The sequence below is a fragment of the Phyllobates terribilis genome, unplaced genomic scaffold, assembly GCF_046119375.1.
Source record: "Phyllobates terribilis strain yellow unplaced genomic scaffold, ASM4611937v1 Scaffold_1__5_contigs__length_1240528914, whole genome shotgun sequence".
In the NCBI taxonomy this organism is placed as follows: domain Eukaryota; kingdom Metazoa; phylum Chordata; class Amphibia; order Anura; family Dendrobatidae; genus Phyllobates; species Phyllobates terribilis.
The window spans coordinates 901,247,103-901,273,852 of NW_027362761.1; positions in this window are offsets into that span (position 1 = coordinate 901,247,103).

Here is a 26,750-nt window from a genome sequence, read left to right on the forward strand (position 1 = left end):
GGTTACCCAGAACGTGTGCTAACTGACCAAGGTCCGGCCTTCGAGGCAGAAGTATTCCAGGAATTCTGCAACCTGTACAGCTGCAAGAAGATCAGGACAACGCCTTATCACCCCCAGACCAACGGGATGTGTGAAAAGATGAATCAGGTGGTGATAGACCTACTGAAGACGTTGCCCCAAGAGGAACGCAGCCTGTGGCCAGAAAAGTTGCCAGACCAGGTGGATCTCTACAACCACATCCCGGTGAATTCCACCAACTGCATACCAGCTTACCTGATGAGAGCAAGACCTGGTAAGCTGCCCATCGATCTGGATATGGGAGTTCTGACACCAGAGGACGCCTCACCGGATGCGGATTGGGACACTGAGCGGCAACAGCAATACCGTAAGGTACAAGAAAGTGTTGAAAGAAGTCTGTCCCAAGCAAGAGAAAGGCAAGAGAAGACTTACAATCAACATGCACCTGCTGCCCCCTTGTCACCGGGAGAGCAAGTCCTAAAGAGAAAAAGGCGGCTCCATAAATTGGATGACCAGTGGGAAAAAGAGCCGTACACCATTCTACCATCAAGTCATGATAACACCAAGGTGTACCTCATAAGTAAGGATGGAGGAGAAACGACAGCAACAGTTTCCAGAGACCACCTGAAGAAATGAGGAATGCTGAGGAAGGCCAAGATATCCCTCAACCCGCAGAGGAAGTGGAAGAAATGGTCAGCACAGTACTCGGAGAATTTCCGCGGTCATGGACGCAAGTGAATAATGCCATTGTTGTGCTAGTCCTTACATTTCTCCAACCAGCCCCTCAGGGAGCTGTAGAAGTCCCAGTAGAGTTGGAAGAACCATTGGCCCCGGAGACAGAAGATTCCTCATCAGCAGACCAGGAGAATCTACCCTCTGCTAGTAGCGAGCCTGTCATATCCACGGTAAGCCAAAGAATCCGTAGAAAGCTGCCCAACCTACCAGAGACACCTCCAAACACCTGTAGTGAGGTGAACATTGAGCCCACCACACCAGGGGTAAATACAGGGGACCAAGGTAGAACACAGACAGACAGTGTGTTACGTAGATCTACCAGAAGCACCAGAGGTCAAATCCCTGCTCGCTGGAGGATTTAGATGTAACCTATAACTGTAGTATTGCAAATGTTGAAATGTTGTATATGTGTGTACTAATTATGTTTTTCCAGTTACCCGACAGGGTCCAAAGACTTTTAGGTTATGGACAGTGAATAACCAAGAACTTACCCTGTAAATAGTTGCACCTGTAAAAGTGCCCCTTTGTGCCAGACCACAGAACAAAAACCCATGAAGGTGGCTGAAGACATGGTCCAACATCCGGATCATCAATGCCCTGTAGCCAACACAGGGCCCCCGTGGAGGGTTTGGGACGGGTCCCTCAAACTACATCTTCTTCAGTGGAATGGACACCTGGTTATGGATGATACCGTGACCTAAAAAGACAGTAATGCCTGTAAATATGTTCATGTATTGTTATTGCTATTGTTTATTGTTATCTGTTATATTTTTGCAAAATATGCTCAGTCGCTGAGTACTGAAATTTACTAGGGGGGAATGTGGCACCCCAGAGGGTCTGGTTGCCACAGTGGTAGTAATACCATGTCTGGGAGCAAAACAGAAGTTTCCTGGTCAGGAACACATTACATGGAACACCTCCTGCCCCAGACCAGAAAGGGGAGGATCCTGCCCTATATAACTGGATCTGGAGGCAGGGTTAGTCAGTCTAAGTCTAAGTCGCAGTCTGGTGTCAGGGAGTCAAGTACGACACGAAAGAGCAAGGAGCCAGGGACTGGAGCTGGAGATAGCTCGTCCTGGCCAGTATACACAGAGGACCGGAGTCCGAGGCTGTGGGGATTACATACCCAGCAGCAGATACCGCAGGACAGGGGATTGCAGGTCTCCTGCCCCAACAGAAGCCTGGAGGCTCAGCCACACGAAAGGACCCGTACCGCCACAGAGGAGCGAGGAATACACAAGGTCCGAGTCGCCAGCCATACGGGTGAGCGCAGCACGTTACACTCAGGGACGTGGGCTACAACACGACTATAAGCGGGATAGCCAAAGAGTATAGTCAGAACGGCAGGCCTACAACTCCACCTCGCCAGGAGGACTCTAGGATTGTTCCCAGACTGACCAGGCCCTCATTACTAGCCGGTACTCCTGTTGGGGCCCATATAATTGCCAACAGTAAAGACCCTGGGACGACACTGCAAAGACTCCGTGTTGTCATTACTGATACCTTGCACTACTATCACCATCATCCATACGCGCTAACCTGAAGCTCCACTCTTCCTGTGGGGAGTCACATCACCTTGCCGCACATATCACCAGCTTCAGCGGACTGTTCCGCAGCGGCAGTTCCCAATAACCGCATTCCACAGGTGGCGTAGTCGGACTATACATAAACTACCCTGGTTTGACCGCCCTGGGTCACGGACCGGGTCGCCGTCACGGTGACTACAACCCTCAGCATCTACAAGGCCTGGCTCCGGGTACCCCACGGCCCAGGGGGCGCGTCATATATATATATATATATATATATATCCATATGAACTAACATTCCTTCTGAGGACCAGTCCAGCAGCATATAATCAGTGCTAGGCAGGCAGGCAGTGTATGTGGCAGACTGCAGTGTATGATACAGCACAAGAGGGTTCATTAAACGTCCTGTCTGCTGCTGCTCTAATAATTACAGATATTTGTAGGCATAGAAAGGCAATTTTTTTTTTTTATCTTAATCCTAGTTATTTGCTTAAAAAGTAATCCAGAGTACAACATTTTTCTGCTCCATTTGCTTGTTCTCACTGCACAATAAAGCCAGATCTGTTCCATATTTCAGCGATAAAAATCCAGAAATTTGAACTGAACGTGGAAAATATTGGCCTCCTTTTCCATTCTGTTGCAGTGTGTCGGAGAATCTATTCACACTAGATCTAGTAAATTGCAGGCCTACTATTTAAAACCGTGGTTCTCTGTCAGACATATCACCTATAAGACTGTTCAAAAATCAGACATTTCTTCCATTTTCATTCCGTTGCAGAGTGTCGGTCAAGCTATTCACACTAGGTGTCTGTTAAGGATAGCATTAGCAAATTACAGGTATGCTATTTAAAACCGTGGTTCTTTGTCAGACATAACATCTATAACAGTGTTCCAAAATCAGCCATTTCTTGTGAACGTGGAAAATATTGTCCTCCATTAAAAATGGGCAAGGTGCGTGGCAAGGGATGGGGAAGTGGACTTGATGGTGATGGTGCAAGCAGAGGCCGAGGCAGAGGACATGGCCGTGGGCAAGCTGAAATTGTGCCACAACAAACACCCACATCTTGTCACTCAACCTTCCTGTCCCAATTACTAGGGAACCGCAGAAAACTACTATTGAACACAGAGCAGTGTCAAAAGGTTATTGGTTGGATAGCAGATTATGCTTCCAGTCACTTAGCCACCACCACCACCACCCTGTTTTCCACATGGTCAAGTCTCAGTAGCCTTGAGTCGGGACCGCATATTCCTTAGCCTGATCCTCCTTCCTCCCACCATGAGAGTGCCCAGAGACAACTGATCCCACACTTGGACACTCAGAAGAGCTGTTCACTTTTCCATTTGTAGATTCGGGCATCTCGCCCGGCCAGCTTCGAGCGAATCAAGAGGAGAACGCGTGTAGCGATGCCCAAATATTGGAGCTGCCACCATCACATGAAGGCGACGGTGGGAAAGTGCAATTACTGTCGCAAGAGGTGGATAATGATGATGATGAGACACAAGTCAGAAGGAGGACCAGGGTGCGGAAGTGGAAGACGAGGTGGTGGATGATATAGTAACTGACCCAACCTGGCAGGGGAACATACAGAGCAAGAACAGCAGCACATAGGGGAAGGGAGGCGTAGCACCACAAAAGGCAGGAAGAAGCAGCGTGGTGGCCACAGACACAAGACGGGAAAGCGTTCCTCGTAACGCCAACACGATGGAAGTTGCCAGTACAACTGTTAGGTCTTCCCGAGTCTGGTTATTTTTTAAAGACTCTGCAGATAACCCCAAAAAGGCCATTTGCACCACCTGCCACGCTAGCATCACCAGGGGTAGCAAACTACCAGCCTGACCACCACCAGCATGATCATTCACATGGCAGCAAAGCACCCGACTAAGTGGGCCAAACCCCATCGTACAGCAACAGTGTCTGCGGGTGACACCACTGCTTGTTCCGCTGTTTTGCGTGCATGCCAATCCCCTGTCCATGGCGCATGCCAAGATGCCTGCCGCCCTGCACCTGTCGTTGAATACTCTCAACTAGCACCATCAGCAAGCACGTCCACGTCCTTGTCCCAGCGCAGTGTTCAGTTGTCCCTACCCCAGTCCTTGGAGCGCAAGCGCAGTGTTCAGTTGTCCCTACCCCAGTCCTTGGAGCGCAAGCGCAAATACGCAGCCAACGGCCCACAGGCCACACTACTAAATTCACACATTTTGCAAATGCTTGCGCTCAAAATGTTGACTTTTAGGCTCGTGGAGATGGAAGCTTTCCGCATCCTGATGGCGGCTGTCCCTCAGTACTCGGTCCCAAGCCACCACTACTTCTCCCGGTGTGCTATCCCCGCATTACACTAGCACATGTCCCATAACATTAGACTCAACGACGCAGTTACAGGGAAAGTCCACCTAACCATGGACACGTGGACAAGTGCTTGTGGGCAGGGACGGTACATCTCACTGATGGCACACTGGGTTAATATAGAGTAAGCCGGGACCCAGTCGGACCTTGGGACGGAACACGTCCTCCCGATGCCAAGAATTGCAGGCCTTGGGTCAATCAGGGTTGCCCCCACATTCTACAGCTCCTGCACCTCCTCCTCCTCTTCAGCCTCCATCTCCGAAATGACCACATCAGTCGTAAGCTAGAAGCACTGAAGCACTGCTTTGGCCAAGCGGCAACAGGCTGTGCTGAAGCTAATATGCTTAGGTGACAAACCACACAACGCTGAAGAGTTGTGGACAGCTCTGAAACAGCAGGCAGATCTGTGGCTGACACCGCTGAACCTACAGCCAGGCATGGTACATGTGTGAGCTCGCCTCGCCTCAGAGCCGCCACCAGGTTCCGGCCATTGTCACACACGACCATGCCTGGCCCATGTGCTTAACTTCGTGGTTCAGCTGTTTCTCAAAACCTACCCGGATCTGTCGGATCTGCTTGTCAAAGTACGCCGCCTGTGTGGCCATTTTAGAAAGTCAGCTACAGGTTACGCCACCCTTGCCGTGCTTCAGCATTGTTTGCAGCTTCCAGCTCACGACTGATCTGCGATGTCCCCACGGATTGGGTGACAATGAGGAAGAGGAGGATGAGGAAGAACAGGAGCTAGTTTCCTGCGCTATAGATGGTACTACCTGCACAACTGTCATACTGTCTGTTCACTGTGGATGGCCTGAGGACACGGAGGAGGAGGAAGTGGAGGAGGATGAGGAGGAGAGCATGGTCAGTCGTCCTCTTAGTGAGGACACAAAAGTCTTGCCTCTTTGCAGTCTGGCACACATGGCTGAGTTTATGTTGCACTGCCTTTCCCTTGACCCTCGTGTTGTCCAAATTTTGGGTGACAGTCATTATTGGTTGGTGACTAGTGATGAGCGAGTTTGTTCGGTTTACCCTTTCTCAGAGTTTTTAGTGCCGCCGGTGGAATTATAACTGATTGGCGCATCCGCCTGTCAACTGAAATTGCTGACAGGCTGACTCTTATAAAAATGAACAAAAACAGAGTTTTCAACACCACCGAATGATAGCAGCATAACATAAACTCAATTACATTGTCTTTTTTTGGGAGGTCTAACTCTATTCCCATGCACCTGTGTCTTCACACCCAGACATGGGTACATGCTTCCTGATTTTGTCTATTTGCTCTTGTCCTCCTCCTTCTCCGCATCCTCATCTTCCACCACTATATCACCACCATATATACCATATCAACATATCTATGTCTCTTGCAAGGGACACTGGAGTTCCTCCAAATTTTTGGCAGCTGTTGCTTCACTGCATAGGCAAACAGTATGAGAGACACACTTCCTAATAATGGGAGTATTTTTTGCAGGAAGCCCTCCGACATCTATGTCTCTTGCAAGGGACAATGGAGTTCCTCCAAATTTTTGGCAGCCGTTGCTTCACTGCATAGGCAAACAGTATGGGAGACACACTTCCTAATAATGGGAGCATTTTTTTCAGGAAGCCCACCGACCTCTACGTCTCTTGCAAGGGGCATTGGAGTTCCTCCAAATTTTTGGCAGCCGTTGCTTCACTGCATAGGGAAACAGTATGGGAGACACACTTCTTAATAATGGGAGCATTTTTTGCAGGAGGCCCTCAGACCTCCCCATCTCTTTCAAGGGGCATTGGAGTTCCTCCAAATTTTTGGCAGCCGTTGCTTCACTGCAAAGGCAAACAGTATGGGAGACACACTTCTTAATAATGGGAGCATTTTTTTGCAGGAGGCCCTCAGACCTCCCCATCTCTTGCAAGGGGCATTGGAGTTCCTCTAAATTTTTGGCAGCCGTTGCTTCACTGCATAGGCAAACAGTATGGGAGACACACTTCCTAATAATGGGAGCATTTCATAAGAGGCCTTCTGACCTCTACATCTCTTGCAAGGGGCATTGGAGTTCCTCCAAATTTATGGCAGCTGTTGCAGCCAATGCATAGGCCAACAGTATAGGAGACCCACTCATTAATAATGGGAACAACAAAGCATAGCCGGCTGATGGCTCTCTAACAATAGGGGGGGCCGACTGCTGGCCCTTTAAGAATTGTAAGGGCCACCTGATGGCCCTATAAAAATAGGCTTTGTGTCTTTCAGAGTCCCTCCATCATAAATGAAACAGGATGTGTCTGATTATGTGTCACACACCACATGGCCAGATAAGGTAGTAAAATGTTAAAATGACATTTCCCAGTGCATGCATTTGTCTTGGTTGAAAGCAATGCAACAGTGCAAAAACGCATCAAAAATGCTACGTGTGAGCATAGCCCAAGGTGTTTTGTTTTTGTATGTTTTATTGTGTCCATAAAAGTGGCATAATACCTCTGACAACGTTGTTGAAAGCAGTGACCTGGGAGTCAGAAATGCTACCAAGGGTCTTCCCCATGCTATTCTCATGTCATTTGAGCACTGTTCCCATCGATTTGGGCAATTTTTAGGCCCTCTGCAGAAGGCCGGGGGGAGCCGCCTGAAAAATGCTCGAGTTTCCCATAGACTTACATTGAGCTCGTTACTCGGTCCAAGCACTCGAGCAATCCAATTTGCTTGACTCGAACAACGAGTACCCAAGCATTTTAGTCCTCGCTCATCACTAGTAAAAATGTAATCATTCTTTCTTCACCACCCAATGGTATAAAATTCTGTGAGGCAAATGTAATGTCAATATACTCACTGCACCCCTAGATGAATTAATTGAGAAGTTTAGTTTTTAAAATGGGGTCACTTATGGAGGGGTTCTGCTTTTCTGGCACCTCATGGGCTCCGCCAATGTGACATGCACCCTAAAAGCATTCCAGTTTTGCACTGTGTCTCAAAAGTAGTTTTTGACCACTTATTGGGTATTAGCGTACCCAGGTGAAATTACGTAACAAATTGTATGGTCCATTTTCTCCTATAATCGCATTTGAAAATTTAAAACTTGGGGCTAAAGCAACATTTTAGTGAAAGAAATTGTAATTTTCCATTGATTCAGCCCAATAAAAATGTTAACTATAGCCCTAGATCAGAGATGTCAAACTCTAACACACAGAGGGCCAAAATGAAAAAATTGGACAAAGTCGTGGGCCAACCAGTATACAGTATAATGGGCCCCACATAGTTCTCCAAACAGTATAATGGCCCCACATAGCTTTCTATACAGTATAATGGGCTCCACAAAGTCCTCCATACAGTATAATGAGCCCCACAAAGTCCTGCATGCAAAATAATAACCCCACATAGTGGTGGTGGTTCTGGTGTTGCGGGTCAAATATAATCACAGGGCCAGAGTTTGACACGTATGCCCTAGATGAATTCCTCCAGAGGTTTAATTTCCAAAATTAGGTCACTTGTGGGGGGTTTCTGCTGTTTTGACACGTCAGAGGCTCTTCAAATGTGACATGGTGCCAACTATCTATTACAGCCAATTTTGCGCTCCAAAAGTCAAATGGCGCTCCTTCCCTTCTGAGCCATGCCATGCGCCCAAACTGTAGTTTTCCACCACATATGGGGTATCGATGTACTCAGGAGAAATTGCACAACAATTTGTGCAGTCCATTTTCTCCTGTTACCTTGTGGGCTGAGGCACCATTTTTTGTGTGAAAAATCTATTTTTTTCAATTTTTTCATTTCCATGGCTCAACATTATAAAATTATTTGAAACACCTGTGGGTTCAAGGTGCTCACCACACCTCTAGATAAGTTCCTTGAGGGGTATAGTTTCCAAGATAAGGTCACTTGTCGGGGGTTTCCATTGTTTAAGCACAACAGTGGCTCTGCAAATGCAACATGACGTCCACTATCTATTTCAGCCAATTTTGCATTCCAAAAGTCAAATGGTGCTCCTTCCCTTCAGAACCTCGCCGTGTGCCCATACAGTAGTTTTCCACCACATATGGTGTATCGGTGTAGTCAGGAGAAATTGAACAACAAATTGTATGGTCCATTTTCTCCTATTACCTTTACGAAAATGAAAAATTTGGGGCTAAAGCAATATTCTTGTGGGAAAAACGTGATTCTTTTTACCATTTTCACAGGTCAACATTATAAAATTCTGTGAAGCACCTGTGAGTTCAAGGTGCTCACTACAACTGTACACAAATTCCTTGAGGGGTATAGTTTAGAAAATGAAGTCACTTGTGGGGGGTTTCCACTGTTTAGGAACAGCAGGGGCTCTGCAAACACGACATAGTGTCTGCTATCTATTCCAGACAATTTTGTGCTCCAAAAGTCTAAAGGTGCTCCTTCCCTTCCGAGCCCTGCCATACACCCAAACAGTAGTTTTCCACCACATATTGAGTATCGGTGTACTCAAAAGAAACAAATTGTATGGTTCATTTTCTTCTGTTACCCTTTAGAAAATGCAAAATTTGGGCTATAGCAATTTTTTTATGTTTTTTTCTTTCCACATTGTTTTAACTCTCGTGAAGCCCCTAAGGAGTTAAAGAAAACTTCCTGAATGTGTTTCTGAGCACTATGAGGGGTGTAGTTTTTAAAATGGTGTCACTTTTGGGTATTTTCTGTCATATAGGCCCATAAAACTAATTTCAAATGGGATGTGATCCCTAAAAAAAATTGATTTTGTAAATTTTGTTGGAAAAATGAGAAATGAGCTGATAAAATTGTATCCCTTCTAACTTCCTAACAAATAAAAAATTGTGTTTAAAAAATGATGCTCATGTGAAGTAGACATGTGGTAAATGTTATTTAACTATTTTGTCTGGTATAACTATCTGGTTTAAGGGCATAAAAGTCAAAGTTTTAAAATTTCAAACTCTACATTTTTTTTTTCAAATTTTCGATATTTTCATAAACAAACGCAACTCATATCTACCAAAAGTTACCACTAACATGAAGTACAATGTGTCGCAAAAAATCAGTCTCAGAATCACTGGTATCTGTTGAAGCATTCCAGAGTTATAACCTCATAAAGTGACACTGGTCAAAATTTAAAAAAAATTGGCCTGGTTAGACCTAGTGAAAACAGGCTGTGGGGTAAAGTGTTTAAAAGCCTGCAAGTATTTCTACTACAATAGTGAACAGGGCTATAAATAACTTTTTGAACATAAAAGATGTGAGCACAAACTATTTAGTCTATGCTTGTTACACATTGGGGCCGATTCTTCAAGGCTGACGTTTTTGTAACAAGTACACCAAATCATTATGAATTTGTTGGGCGCATTTGGCCATATCTCCTCTCGGCCTAGTTCCACCCACTTTTCAAAAAAGTTGATGGAGCTGGGTGGAAGTGGTGTAAAATGTCCAAAATATGCTACATTTTTATGCAACTATGAGATTGCAAACATTTTATTACAGAAAATTCCCATTATCACAGAAAAATATGGAGCAACCTGGAAATTTTGGAAACTAACCACAATAATTGGCCCCTATGATCCAACATAAGACAACTCTATTCTGGAGGTGAAAAGTCACTGATGACAACCAAGTTTGAAGGTGACTTTTTGGTCATTCACTTGACTTTAGGGTCCATTTTTATGGATTGTTTCATTACAACCTGCTAGGTATGAGCTAGCCCATAATCTGTATAATGGAGGGTGGCCTTCAGAATAATTTCTGCTTCTGTCATATTGATAGTGCTGAAATAATATTTTTTTCCCTAACAGATTTGTATTTCTTGGAAATTCTCTCGTTTACAATGCACCTAATTCCATTACTTTTTCAAGTATCATGGGAGGGGATTCAGAATAGGGTGGCCAAAATTACGCAGAGTCTGCTCAATCCTTCCTCAAAGGATTCTGATTGAGCATGTTGGGGTTTATGGTGCTTCCAGCATGTGTGAGGGCTGCAATTTACATTGTCTAAGCTTTACAGCAGTCTCTACAGGAGTGCCACACTTATACCGAGAGAACAATTGTGGGAGGCGGGTGTGTAACATGTTTACATAGCTTCTGTCTCATAACTGTCTTAAGACGTTTATAGGTTAATACACCTATGTTTGTTCAAACTCCTGTCACTGTTTCATGAAGGGCATCACAATATGGTTATTTAGAAGTATCGAGCAAAGAACTTCAAAGGACTAGCAAACAAGCTGTAATTTTATAGCTTCGTGTTGAGTATACGCCGAAACTGCATTACCAAAAATGCGTATCTGCTAGCACATATTATAAAATGATGGATTTGGAACCTCGCTAAACATTAATTTATACCACAGGGCTATGTAAGTGGACTACTTCATAAATATATATGTACAATAGGCTGGAGCTTGGCTACATGGCACACTTTTATGCAGTAACACTGCAGTATTACATTGCATTATCTTGTATGGTTCTATAGAGTAACGTATATGCATAGCTCTTTCCATTTCTAGTAACTGATCTAGCAGCAAATTCTCAGAAAACATTGTAATTACTGCAAAGTACAGCCTATTACATGTACAGTAGCTTTGATGTTTTATAGAAAGTAATTGAAACTCAATTCATCACTGCTGCTAAATTTTGTGACTTTTTCCACATAACTAGTCATATGAAAAGATTTTCAATTCTGACATGAGAGAAGTGTAATAACATTATTATTCAATATGATAATATTGATATTATGTGTCTCTATAGGTATAAAACTTATTCTAAGAAACAAATGGTGATACAGGTCTTCTGTGAGTAGTCCTGGACAAATAGCATGCTTTCCATAGAGGATGACCACATTGCTGAAAGGCCTTGGAGCTGGGGGATGGTTACAAAATGACCTTTTCTTTTCGCAAATATGGAAAGAGTGTGCTTGTCACCAGGATGGTTTGGAGTCAGGTTTTCTTTTGGGCTCGTCTACAAAAATAGAGTATGTGAGTTTTCTCCATCCAAATTTCAGTACATATTCTTCACTGTGGGAGAGCTGCTGCCAGACATTTTTGACGACCACTTATCTCTTAAAGGAAACCTGCCACATGAAAAAATGCAGCGTTCTGAACCTGCCCAGTGCCTGCATTTAGAGCCTCGCTGCCAGGAGGAAATTAACTTTATTCCTCCCAGTAGCGCCGGGGTTTCAGTCATGGGGGTGGCATTGGTGCGGATTCAGTCACCGCTAAGGGTATAGAGTTCTTTACAGACAAATTACCATCTGAGATGTCTGGAAGCGGCTATCTCATAGAAATCCCAGGAGTGCTGAACAAAGCAAGAGCTCCTGCATATCGAATATGCCGAACAATCAGCTAAACCATTCAGCCAGCAGCTATCTAATGTGTATGAGGAGCTTTTAGAGAAAAAAAACAATGGGAGTTTAAAATCGGACACTCTGGATCCTTATCTCCCATCGACATCATCTATAAAGAGGGGAAACAGGGACCTCCCATACACATTAAACTATTTGCATAAGCCAATGTTTGTTCTAATGTTTATGCCTTAAAGGGGTTTTCCCACAAAGTACATTCAATTAATAGATCTTGGAATAAAAATATGTTTCACAATTGGATGTGTTAAATAAAATGTTCCTGTGCTGAGATAATCTTATAAATGTGCCCCTGCTGTGTACTGTGTAATGTCTGTGTCTGACCGTGCAGGAACATGGCCTGATCATACCACAGCTCCTGGGCAGGGGAGGACACCAGGAGATTGCAGCTAATTCTTTTTGTAAGATAAAGCATTTCACTGCCTCTTTATAAGCAATGTTTTACCTCAAAGAAAGAATCAGCTGTGACCCCCTGCTGTAATATCTGTATACTCTTTTGCTTCTTCTCCTGCCCAGGAGATGTGGTATGATCAGATTGTGTTCCTGCACACGGTCAGACACTACTATTACACAGGAGCACATTTATAAGATTATCTCAGCACAGGAACATTTTATTTAAACACATCCAATTGTAGAACTTATTATTATTCAAAGATCTATTGAGTAAAATGTTGATTAAAATTAACTTTGTTCGTGGGAAACCTCTTTAAGTGTTTGTTTCCCTCTCCTCTGCCTTTTTATTAAACTTGGGGCAATTACCTCCCTATTTGCACACCATGCAATTCTTATTGCCAAGTAAGCCCTGCCAGATTCATGCCATCCAATAACAAAAAGGAATCTGAAAACCAAAAGTTTAATGGGTCTTGTTTATGATATGCATGCCCTTAGAGGCTAGCAATGAGGCCTGTGGTCAGTAGAAAAAAGGGCTGCGTGCTTTACTCTGGATATAACTGTAGGTGGGAAACATTATATGAACTCTCTGTGGCAGCGACTTTGTTGGACCTTTTAGCTGCCACACCATTTATATTTATGAGGGGACCTCATTGACTTTTTTAAGGGGCGCTATGGTTTACAATGAAAATGGCTATATTAAACAGTAGTGATTTTGGATACCAATATTATGGCTGAGCACAGAATGTGATGAATTGAATATAATGTGACTGGAAAGTGCACGTGCATTTGTGTAACCCTTGAATTGAAAAAGTTCCTCTGTCAATGCTGCAACTAAAGAAGAAAAATATCACCCTTCAGTTAAAGGGGTTGACTGATGAAAAAAAAAGGTTTTAAAAATAACTTGCTGATCAGTGGAGGTCTGACCCTGGGACCATTGATGAAGATAAAAACCTGTCTTGGTGAGCGCTGCTGGAATGGATGAGATCAGAGATAAAAAAAGGACTCTTTATTCCGATTACGCGTTTCGGGGCCGATCTTGTTCCTTCATCAGGTGCCTTTAATAGTAAATTAATAGTTTTTTAACTGCACTGGTCTGATTATTCTCTTAGGCAATGATCACACAGTAGCATTCAATCATGTTCCATTAATATTTGTAAGTCAAAATACAGAAGTGCAAGTCGTTTTTGGCTTACAAATATTTTTGGAAACTAATCAAATACTGCCATGTGAATAAGGCCTTAATTCTAAAATAATATTATTTGGGCTTTTAGATTTTCTTATTTTCTGGGTAATATTCTAGAATACTATGCCAGTAGCATGGAGTAATATAATGTTCTAGCCATTGTAAGAATTATAGTATTATAACATTAACATCATTGACCACTTTAGCCTTCTTGGTTGATATACACTGTTCAATGAATGTTGTGTATGTAACATAACATTTACTGATTTATCATCTACAGCTACAGAAGAACTTAGCTTTTTAGAGGATACAATGTATAAAAATAGCGCCATTGGTAAAGCACAGGCATAAAATAGCTGTCATCTTCTATGACTCCATCCTTGGTTGGTATTTGTATAGAAGGGGGAGATAAGAGACTGCCAGACTCTCCTAGTGCTACTTATCTTACAGAGCTGTGTCACCAAGGGGGAATATAGGGGACTCGGTATCCAGGCCTTTTACCTTGTTTAGGAGGTCACGGCAGTCGGCTCCCGGGCCCGTTCTCTGGGTCTCTCTTTAAAAAGGGGTTTTAGTGTACAGTTTGTCTGGTGACGCCACCTGTGGTTTCCGGTAATGGTTACCGGCACTGCTGCAGACCTCCGGGGGGTGATGGTATGGCAGCTGGGATGTTTCTGCTCCCCACAGGCGGAGCGGGCCCCCGGGGCAGTGTAGGTGCAAATGGTGGTGATGCTGGGGCTTGCAGTGCAGGCGAGATGGCGCAGCAGAAATAACCGACAGAGGCAGTGCAGTGAAATCATCCGAGTTTTACTGACAGTTCTTGTTCAAGGTTCTCAGGTACACTGTACGGGTGTCAGCCTCCGCGTCGCACTGCGTCTACCAGACCAGGGGTTCAGCACTTTCTTAAATTTATCAGGAGCGCTTGACGGAACCCCACTTTCTTTATGTTCCTTACTAGACCAACTTCTCACGCCGGGTCTTCTCCCTCCTGCCCTGCGCTTCCCACACACAGTCCCGATCGGGTGCTCTGAAGTCCCTCTGGGCAAAATGGAGTTCCCGGACCTGCTTGATGCCCTTCACGGTGACTAGGGTGAGACTGTGGCGACTGCAACATGGAAGTGCAGGAGCCTCCGGTTTTTCCAGCCGAGACCTGGAGTAACACGGCTGGTCCAGGGACCAGTTCCCTTCCTGTGGCCTGATTCCTCTGACACCTGGCAGATTCGGGGCGTACGGGTGCCGTCCTGCACTCACCATACCCCCTGGGATCCCTTCTGTAAAATGGAGCCTTTCTCCTCTGCTCCCCTCCTGGGCCTCTATTACTAGCCCCACACATGGAGCAGAGCTCCTGAAGAGACTCTGCTCCCCTCCTCTCCTTGCTACTCACTCACTGACTGTCCTCACTGACTGTCCTAGCACCCTAAGATGGCTTCCCCTTATATACCTTCTACAATGGTGCTCCCCTACTCTACATCCTCCACCCACACCCACTACTGGTTCCCACTCTCTTTGGTTCCCCCCACTCCATCCAGGGACAGGGCTCAGCAGAAACACAGTGCATCTTGCCCTTCCAGCCGGCCTGGAGTAGTGTAGTGTTGAATGCGGGTGTTTGGGGTTCCGGGCAGCACTCCCTCCTTACCTGAGAGAAGGAGGCACCGCACCTCTGGGTGAGGTGCAGTACCTCTGTGACGACTGAACCCCCAGGGGCGCCACAGAAACATAGCATAAAAGTCATCCATTGACCCATACTCTCTGTCCAGCTATCGCCCCATATCACTTCTTCCCTATGCCTCAAAACTACTGGAATAACACATCCATCTTGAGCTGTCCTCCCACTTCTCCTCCAGCTCCCTCTTTGACCGCCTACAATTTGGCTTCCAACCGCATTCTACTGAAACTGCACTGACTAAAGTCACCAACGACCTACTGACCGCCAAATCCAAGCGACACTACTCTGTCCTTCTCCTTCTGGACCTGTCATCTGCCTTTGACACAGTAGACCATTCCCCCTTACTACATACTCTCTCATCTCTCGGCTTCACCGACTTGGCCCTATCTTAGATCTCCTCATACCTAACAGACAGGACCTTCAGTGTCTCCCACTCACACACCACCTCCTCATCTCGCCCCCTATCTGTCGGTGTCCCTCAAGGCTCAGTTCTAGGACACCTACTCTTCTCCATCTACACCTTTGGCCTAGGACAGCTCATAGAGTCTCACGGCTTTCAGTATCACCTCTATGCAGACGACACACAGATCTACCTCTCTGAACATGATATCACCTCCTTACTAACCAGAATCCCACCCTGCCTGTCCGCTATTTCAACTTTCTTCTCTGCTAGATTCCTAAAACTTAATATGGATAAAACTGAATTCATCATCTTTCCCCCATCTCGTTCAACCCCCCATCTGACCTATCCATCAAGGTCAATGGCTGTCCACTCTTCCCAGTCCCGCAAGCTCGCTGCCTCGGGGTAACCCTTGACTCTGATCTCTCCTTCAAACCTCATATCCAAGCCCTTTCCACTTCCTGCCAACTCCAGCTCCAAAAATTTCCCGGATCCGCACATTCCTCAACCATGAATCTGATAAAACTCTAGTGCACGCCCTTATCATCTCTGGCCTTGACTACTGCAACCTCCTGCTCTGTGGCCTCCTTTCTAACACTCTCGCACCCCTCCAATCTATCCTAAACTCTGCTGCCCAACTAATCCACCTGTACCCCCTCTATTCCCCAGCCTCTCCCCTCTGTCAATCCCTTCACTGGCTCCCCATTGCCCAGAGACTCCAGTTCAAAACCCTAACCATGGCATATAAACCTGTCTCCTTCATACATCTGTGACCTAGTCTCCCAGTACTTACCTGCATGCAACCTCCAATCCTCACAAGATGTCCTTCTCTACTCCCCTCTTAACTCCTCTTCCCATAATCGCATACAAGATTTCTCCCGTGCATCCCGCCTACTCTGGAACTCTCTACCCCAACATATCAGACCCTCGCCTACCGTGGAAACCTTCAAAAGGAACCTGAAGACCCAACTCTTCTGACAAACCTACAACCTGTAGTAACCCTCGCTCCACCATGTCGCTGCACGACCAGCTCTACCCTCACCTACTGTATCCTCACCCATCCCTTGTAGATTGTGAGCCCTTGCGGGCAGGGTCCTCCCCCCTCCTCTGCCAGTTGTTGACTCGTTTTTGTTCAAATTATTGTACTTGTTGTTTGCTATGTATACCCCTTTTAAACATGTAAAGCGCCATGGAATTAATGATGCCATAATAATAAATATTAAAAATAATGTTATTAAAATTTCTAACTGGTCAGTCATTGCTTTTACAAACTGGAGATATTGGGTTACAGTTGACCATAGACAACAGATTACTTGCAGATCCCATTGAAAACAATATGAAGAGGCAGACAATAATCTAATACCTATGATCAACAAGATTAGCCTTGGTAATAATCCAAATAGGCTAAATTACATAAATTGTATATAAAAATAAATATCAGAACACTCTAAACTAATTTTAGAAACAGGTTTTAGGCCTGGATTCATGAAAGCAATTTTGCCAGATTATGGCTTAAGTTGCATTGAAAAGTCACTCAGCGTTGCACAAAAACTATGCGACTTTTAGTGTTTTCACAACAGTTTCTTCCAATTACACCAAAATGAGCAAAGTTAGGTGGAGCTGGGGTGTGATCTGGGGCAATGGTGGCGTGACACCACACATTATCAAATTCATGACAAGCTCGGGCGTTACTTAAGCCAGAAATGTTAGTTCAGTCAGGGACTGGTGTAAGATTCCTGGCGTGGAGCACAAAGGCGAATGACACTTGTCATAGGCTCTTGATTCACCTATTAGGCTCCGATTCATCAAGACCGACGATTTTCTTACCGGTCTTGATGAGGGGTTGTGGTAGAGTCAGATGCTCCTGAATCATGAAGAGGTGCACACCTCTTTAAGAATCTGGAGCGTCTGAAATGTGGTGTGTGGCTATTTGTGCCATGCAAGGAATCTTACACAAGTCTCTGACTGAAGTAAGATTTCTAGTGTAAGGAACACCACAGCTTGTCATGAATTAGGCTAGTTGTGCCATCATGCCCCCATCACGCACCAACTCTGCCCATTTTGGAGGTTTTGGAAGAAACTAGTGTGAAAACGGCAAAAGTAACAACATTTTTGTGCAACTCCGAGTTGCACTAAAATGTTGTGACTTTTCAAAGCTATTTCACCAGAATTCTGGTGAAATTGCTTTAATGAATTGGGGCCTATGTGTTTTTTTTATAATTTTTGACATCTGTTTTTCTGTCACCCATGACAGCACAACGAGAGAGGGGATCCGCCCTTCAAGGACAGGAAACCTTCAAGATAAAAAGGGCGGCGCCTCTCCCCGCTTCAGTGGTTTCATGTCCTTGATGGGGGACCTTCCTTCTCGTCGGGCGCAAGAATGACAGCAGGAATCAGGATCGTCTTACCTGGGCCGGGGCCGGTCGGGTTTGGCAGGGCACAGTCTCCGCTGTGGCCGGTCCCGTGAATTCTGGAAGCGCTGCGGGGGGCGCCGACATGTGGTCTCCCCGCGTGCGGGCGGTGGTTTTGCGGCACCGGCACAGCATGGTGGCCGGCAATCCTGGATGTGACGTCGCGGGGCGCGACGGGAGATGACGAAACCGGAAGTCGCGCCCCGATGACGCGCGCCGGGACCTCCTGACCCCCGTGCGGGGGTGGTACCGGAAGCTGCGGGGACGCCGGCAGTGATCTCCCTGGCACAATGGAGGTACTTAAGGGTAGATCACCGGCCAGGCAGCGGCGCAGTGTACGTAATAGCCTCACAGCAGCCCTCCCCACCGCATCAGCAGCAAGAGCAGCAGTCCATGCTGCAGCTGCAGCAGCCCAGGGAGATGGAGCAGCCACAGCAGCCTCAGCACCAGAGGTGTACCCAGGAGCAGCATCCAGCGCAGAGTAGGAGCAGTGGACGTTCTGGGAAACGCAGCGCCAAGGATTCCAGATCCAGCCGGCATAGCTCGAGCAGGGTTGATGATTCCGCGGTCTCCAGAGGAGAAGTATCAGATATCATCCTGCTTCCCGTTCCGGTACCCTGTCTTTGTTTACTGGGTGGTGAGTGAGCTACGTGAAAGTCGACGTATTAATGTAGACTTTTTCTGTTTTGTCTCTCTCTCTCCCTCTCCTTCCTCCGGTAATGGTCAGGATGTCCCTAAGAAGTGTAAAGAGAAGTCCAAGCATAGAGTATGTGCCCTGTGTGAACAGGGCCTAACGAATGATTGGCCCAAAAGATTATGCCAGCCCTGTATTGAAGAGACAATTGCGGAGGAAGCCCCAACTTTTTCTTCAAATTTAAGGACTCTGGTTAGGTCTGAGGTAGAGAGATCGTTAAAATCCCTTTCCCAACCATCCCAGGCCCATAGAGCAAAAACTCCACCCCCACTTTCAGGTTCTGAGTCCGACGAGGGAATGTTGGATGACTCCACTGACTCTTGCTCCTCGGATAGCGGGGCAGGGCCAGGTCATTGTTTTCCCCTGGAAAGTGTGGATGGCTTAGTAAAAGCCGTCAGGTCCACAATGGGGTTGGTTGACCAGAAAACAAAGAAGTCAGTGCAGGATATTATGTTTGGCACCTTGGATCGCAAGAGACAACGAGTTTTTCCTGTTAATGATAAGGTGCAGGGTCTTATCAGGAAAGAGTGGGATAGGCCGGATAAAAAGGGCCCCCTTCCATCCTCCTTCAAAAGGAAATATCCGTTTAGTGAGGAGGATACCGCTTCCTGGAGTAAGGCCCCGAAGCTGGATGTGGCAGTATCCAAAGCTTCTAGGAGATCTTCCCTCCCTTTTGAGGACTCGGGGATGCTGAGAGACCCGCTAGACTGGAAGGTAGATACCTTCCTTAAGGGTACTTGGGAGTCGTCGGCGGGGGCATTGAAGCCAGCCATAGCGGCAACTTGTACAGCGAGGTCCCTTATGGTATGGTTGGACAGGTTAAAGGACCAGATTAAAAACAATGAGTCACGGGACTCCATTCTGGTCTCTCTGCCAGTATTGAAGGGAGCGGCGGCCTTCTTATCAGACGCCTCGGCAGATTCCGCCAGACTAGCGGCAAGATCTGTGGCCCTGTCTAACGCCGGCCGTAGAGCGGTCTGGCTGAAGTGTTGCCCAGGGGACATACAGGCAAAAGGAAAACTATGCTCTCTTCCATGTGAGGGGGATTTTCTGTTTGGTACCTCTCTGGACTCAATTCTAGAGAATGCGGGGGACAATTAGAAAGGGTTCCCTAAGCCTTCCATCCCATCCTTCAAGCAGTCCTTTCGAATGAAGAAATTTTGGCCGCAGGAGGGCATCCGGGGAACAATCTAGATGGGAGGATCGTTCCAGGAAAGGGAAAGGATTTTTGTTCGGCGGGCCCTCCCAGGATAGTCGCAAGCCGCCGAAGTGACACTCTATCCCAGGTGGGGGGGAGGCTCTCTCTCTTCCTTCCAGCCTGGGAAAAGATCTCTTCCAGTAGGTGGATCCTCAATTTAGTGAAATCAGGGCTAAAGCTAGAGTTTCGGAGGAATCCACCAGACAAGTTTATTCTGACTGCCCTAAGATCCTCTCTACCAGAACAACGGGCACTGGAGGAAGAAATATCAGTTCTCCTACAAAAGAATGTCCTGCTAGAGGTGTCACCACAAGAGGAAAGAGGGGGGTTTTATTCCCCCTTATTTCTTATAAAAAAGCCGGACAATTCATACAGAGTCATCCTCAATCTGAGAAGGCTAAATGCTTTCCTGAACATTCCGTCATTCAAGATGGAGACAATAAAATCAGCTATAACCCTTCTATTTCCCGGCTGCTACATGGCAGTATTGAACCTAAAGGACGCATACTATCATGTGCCGTAAATATGCAGGGAATTGCCAAGCACTTCCAATACAGAGCGCTTCCCTTCGGACTGGCAGTGGCACCCCGCATATTCACAAAACTGATAGCGGAGGTTACAGCCCATCTCATGGAGGAAGACAGACTGGTCATTCCGTATCTGGACGACTTCCTGATAGTGGGCAAAACATACGATCACTGCCTGGGCCAGGTCGATCAGGTATGCACCATCTTAGAAGACTTAGGATGGTGTTTAAACCTAGAAAAATCCAGATTGATCCCTCTCACTACTCAGATCTTTTTAGGCCTTACGCTGGATTCGATTCGGCAAGAATTCCGCCTCCCCGACCAAAAGAGGGAGAAAATAAAGAATCTAGTTTCAGCAGCAATAGCGGACCCAGTCATGACTCTCAGGGGGGCAATGTCTCTGTTGGGATCCCTCACCTCCTGCATCTCCGCAGCACCCTGGGCCCAATATCATTCAAGAGAATTCCAATGGGACGTACTAAGAAACAAAGTGATCCTGAGGGGACATCTAGAAAGCAGGCTAATTCTCCCCCAGAATGTGATTCAGTCTCTGTATTGGTGGTTGGAGACAAGCACATTCCAGACAGGCGTTTCTTGGGTTCCCCAATTCACCAGGGTGATTACTACAGACGCCAGCCCCAGGGGGTGGGGGGCGCATTTGGACAACCACCCGATACAGGGGACTTGGTCACAGGAGGAGAGTCTGGAGTCCTCCAATTGGTGGGAGTTACGGGTGGTAGAGAAAGCACTGATCAGCTTCTTGCCCCTACTAGGAGGTCATCACGTGAAGATTCTGTCCGACAACCAGGTTGCGGTGGCTTATGTGAACCACCAGGGGGGAACCCGTTCAAGGTCACTAATGCTGGTTGCGGGGAGAATATTTTCATTGGTGGAAGGAAAAGTTCTCTCGTTAAGGGCCCTTCATATCAGAGGAGAGGACAACATGAAGGCAGACTTTCTAAGTCGCAGGCCATTATTGCAGGGAGAATGGGCTTTAAATCTCTCGATCTTCCGCCAGCTAGTGGCCATGTGGGGGTCTCCAGAGGTCGACCTGTTTGCAACCCATCAGAACAGCAAGGCAAAGAAGTTCTGCTCACTGAATCCCTTAGAGAACCCGCTAGTAGTAGACGCCTTCCAGTGCAGGTGGGATTTCAGTCTGGCCTATGCCTTTCCCCCAACGTGCCTAATTCCAGCAGTGTTGAGGAAAATTCGGGAGGATCAGGCTCGAGTGGTCCTCATAGCCCCCTTCTGGCCCAAGAGGCCGTGGTTTTTCCGGCTAAGAAGCATGTCCATCACGAACCCCTGGATTCTGCCAGAGATTCCAGACCCTCTTGCTCAAGGGCCTATATTCCATCCTCAGGTGAAAGGATTGCACTTAGCGGCCTGGAACTTGAGAGGTCGTTGCTAGAGGGTCAGGGTTTCTCATCAAATCTAGTCACTACTCTTCTAAAGAGTAGGAAGCCAATCACTACTAAGATTTACAGTAGAGTCTGGAAGAAGTTTTTGTCGTCATCTCAGGGAGTTTCCCTGGGGGGGAGGGTTCCCATTACAGCCATTTTATAATTTCTTCAAAAGGGGCTAGAAAAGGGTCTAGCAGTGAGCACCTTAAAGGTTCAAATCTCTGCCTTGGGAGCCTTATACAGTTATAATCTGGCCGGTAACAAGTGGATTTCCAGGTTCGTGAGGGCATGTAGTAGAGCCAATCCAGTCCCTACAGTAAGGGTCCTTTCTTGGGATTTAAACTTGGTGCTAAATGCATTAACAGGTTCTCCCTTTGAGCCCCTTAGCTCAGGGTCCATAAAACTACTCACCCTAAAAACAATACTTCTGGTGGCCTTAACATCAGCACGGAGGGTTAGTGAGTTACAGGCTTTGTCGGCAGATCCACCTTTTATCCTAGTACTAGACGATAGGGTAGTTTTGAGAACAGACCCTGCTTTCCTACCTAAAGTGGTTTCTAGGTTTCATATGTCTCAGGAGATAGCCCTACCATCCTTCTGTCCTGAACCCAAAAATAGCAAGGAGGAAAGGTTTCATACCTTGGATGTCAGGAGATGCCTTATACATTATTTAGCTTCCACAAGCTCATGGAGGAAGGATAGGTCTCTCTTTATCTCCTTCCAGGGCTCCTGAAAGGGAGTGAGGGTCTCAAAAGGCACTCTGTCAAGGTGGATCCGGGAAGCCATTGCGAGGGCCTACACGGGGTCAGGCAGAGATCCCCTTGACAATTTGAAAGCCCACTCTACTCGGGGCATGGCTGCTTCCTGGGCAGAAAGGGCGGACGTGCCCATTGAGCAAATATGTAAGGCGGCCACATGGTCATCTCTGTCCACTTTCTATAACCACTATAGACTTGACCTTTCTGCCTCCTCTGATCTCACGTTTGGGAGAAGGGTTCTGCAGGCTGTGGTCCCTCCCTCACATACTTAGTTCTCTGTAATTCTCTCGTTGTGCCGTCATGGGTGACAGAAAAACACGTATATTACTTACCGGTAATGTGTTTTTTCAGAACCCATGACGGCACCTTTATATTCCCTCCCTGTCACTGTGGTATACACCTTCCGGTGGGTGGGTGCTGAGTGTTCACATGGGTGAAATTCGTTATAGTTATTAAAATTATGTGCTCTAACCGGAGAGTCCTCTCATGCTCTGTAATCCACTGAAGCGGGGAGAGGCGCCGCCCTTTTTATCTTGAAGGTTTCCTGTCCTTGAAGGGCGGATCCCCTCTCTCGTTGTGCAGTCATGGGTTCCGAAAAAACACATTACCGGTAAGTAATATACGTGTTTTCCTCTGAAAAATTTTGGGACAGACAGTTAAGAATGTTATAGAATAACCAAAGTTCTTGCCAATCCCTTATCAATTCCCTCCTGACACTTCCCAGTCCCCCATCATTGTCTACTTCCTTCTCCAGCGATGATATCCCAACATGAAAATGTGACTGCTGTATTTAATCACTAGTCCATATCGCAAATCAGTGGTATACCCGGTAGCATCACAGCCAAAGAAGGGAGATGATTGGAGGGCTAATGTGACTTATGTGGTTATTTTCTAATATGGCTGGATAACACCTTTAATGATAAAGTAGCTATCACTAATATAAATGGTAAATGGTTTAAATTAGTAAATAATGTCTGGCTTTTAAGACTGAAACCTTCACTGGCCATTCAATGGTTAAGGCATTGTCCCTTAGTTACCCTATTATGCTACACTGAAGCTGGCTTTCCTTTGTAATTGTGTAGAACCATTCTCTGAATGTAACAATACTAACCTGCTGATATCAAAGATAAATCCATGTAATTGTGCTGTTCCCTCATCTTTTCAATGCTATGAATGCCAATGGGGACTCTCATTGTGTCTTCCAAGCAGTTGTCTTTGTTGATATTGAGGCACTAAGTACATGTACACTGATATCAGTGATACAACAGCCATATCTCACTCCCGACAAACATTACTAACTGAAAGATCATCTATTCACAGACAGCATGGCTGTAGTTCAAAGAAGAGTATTTTTATCTATCACAAACAGTGGCAATCTATTTAACACAACAGATAGAGATAAAAATGTATAACGCAAACAGTAAAAGTATCTGATACCAGGTTTTAAGATAATCCACCTAATCATGAAGATATGAAAGTAAGGACTAGATCGAATGGCAGCAATACAGATTATTGAGACTGGGCTTAAAAAATATGATAGTGAGGCAATGTTATATAGTGGGGAAAATAAGCATTTGATACACTGCCGATTTTGCAAGTTTTCCCACCTACAAAGAATGGAGAGGTCTGCAATTGTTATTGTAGGTAAACTTCACCTGTGAGAAACAGAATCTTAAAAAACAATCCTGAAAATCATATTGTATGATTTTTACATAATTAATTAGCATTTTATTGCATGAAATAAGTATTTTATACAATAGAAAAACAGAACTTAATATTTGGTACAGAAACGTTTGCTCGCACTTACATAGGTCAGACGTATCCTGTAGTTCTTGACTAAGTTTGCACATACTGCAGCAGGGATTTTGGCCCACTCCTCCATACAGATTTTCTCCACCTCTTTCAGGTTTCGGGCTGTCGCTGGGCAACATTGAGTTTTTCTATTTGGTTTAGATCTGGAGACTGGCTAGACCACTCCAGGACCTTGAAATGCTTCTTACAGAGCTACTACTTAGTTGCCCTGGCTGTGTGTTTCGGGTCATTGCCATGCTGGAAGACTCAGACATGACCCATCTTCAATGCTCTTACTGAAGGAAGGATGTTGTTGGCCAAAATCTCGTGATGCATGACCCCATCCATCCACCCTTCAATATGGTACAGTCGTCCTGTCCCCTTTGCAGAAAAGCACCCCCAAATGTTTCCCCCACAATGCTTCACGGTTGGGGCAGTGTTCTTGGGGTTGTATTCAACCTTCTTCTTCCACCAAACACGGCGAGTGGAGTTGATACCAAAAAGTTCTATTTTGGTCTCATCTGACCACATGATCTTCTCCCATGCATTCTTTGGATCATCCAGATGGTCAATGAGAAACGGGCCTGGACATGTGCTGGTGTGAACAGGGGGACCTTGCGTGCTTTGCAGGATTTTAAATACATCAGAAATAAGTGTGGAAAAAGTGAATTAGTCTTATCAATCGTAACTTAAATTTTGTAGTCTAAACTATTTATATTATTAGACATAAATCGAAAAACTCACTACTAGCAAAGCAAAATGCAACCAGGGAAAACAGAAGGAATCTGTGTAGCTCAATCCCATCGTGCATTGAAAACAGGCAGCTAAAAAGGTTGTCCACTACTTTAGCATTGATAGATCATCAATGTCTGATCAGTCGAGGTCCCACACCCAGCACCTGTCACGGGTGTGTCAGAAGTGATAGACAGTCGCTCTGCAGTGGGTTGCAGGAGATCTCTACGTTTGACATTGCAGACAGTTTCTTAGATAAGAGGCTTTCTTTAGAACCAAGCGGCCACCTCTCTCTTGCTATATAGCTCTCTGGCCTGGGTGTATATATACCTGGTGTGTCTGAGTGGGAGTCGCCAGCTATATCCATTTCTACTTGTGAACTTTAGCAGGAGCAGTACTTTGTCCTCTCTGGAACTTGAGGCCGTGTGCTTATCTGGAGTTCATCTAAAGCTAAGCCATTTCCCCTGTTTTGTCCACCCTTGTTGTCTATAGAGTTTAGTGGAGGTTGACTAGTGCTCATTTCCTTCCATCCCTAGCAATAGCCATATGCCAGGGAGAGTAGGGCGAGGCACGCAAGTGGCTATTGCTGAGGAGGAAATATAGGGACTATAGGTGAGACAGGGTAACGCTAGACCAGACTAGGAGGTCTCCACTTCCCCCCTTTCACTAGTGTCTGGGCTCACTTTCCCTTTTCCTTCTGTGTTGCACTAAGTCTTCCCCACACCTGTCGTGACATTTTTTCCCGCCGAGCACGTTTTGAAAAGGAAAAAAAAAAAAGAACAGACATTTTGTTTTGTTTTTTTCTTTGTGTGTTTTTGGGTGTGCACCTTTTTTTCCTTTCTCCCTTTGGTATAGGTTCAGTTGCAGAGCTCGCAGAGCAGTTATGCTGCCTATCTCTGGAGGTGAATGACCTCCGCTGTGAGGTTCAGCAGCAGCATCAGCGGTTACAGGTCGCCAATATGGGGGTCTCTGCAGGTAGGCCTGTCCAGTTTGAACCCAGGTTGCCCTTCCGGACAGGTTTTCAGGAGGTAGGGACAAGTTTTTTGTGTTGCAGGAGGCATGCAGATTGTATTTTACACTTCGTCCCTACTCCTCCGGTAATGAGGAGCAGCGGGTTGGTATTGTGATCTCTCTATTGCAGGGCGATCCTCAGTCATGGCCTTTTTCGTTACCGCAGGACTCAGTTTGTCTCCAATCTGTGGAGGGGTTTTTCGGAGCTCTGGCCCTCATCTATGATGACCCTGACTAAGTCGCCTTGGCTGAGTCTAGGCTACGTCGCCTTCAGCAGTGGATTCGGTCAGTGGAAGCATACAGTTCGGAATTCCGTAGATGGGCAACGGATTCCAAATGGAATGACTCAGCCCTTAAAAGTAAATTTTGTGAGGGGTTTACTGAAATGTTCAAAAGTGCCTTGGCTGTATATGAAACTCCTCAGTCCTTGGAGGCTGCCATGTCTATGGCAAATACGTCTTGATAAACACCTTCAGGATTGACGGGTGCGAACACCTTCTTTGAAGCCTTCTTGCCGGGGTTGTGTACCTCTGCCAGGGGAGCTGTCTGGGGGTTAACCAGTACTGGGGGAGGTGGAGGAACCCATGCAGTTAGGGGGTGTCTCTACATCATACATCTCCCCGGAGATTCGCAAGAAAAAAAGGCGTTTGTTTTTTTTTTGTGGGAAAAAGGGACACTTTTTTG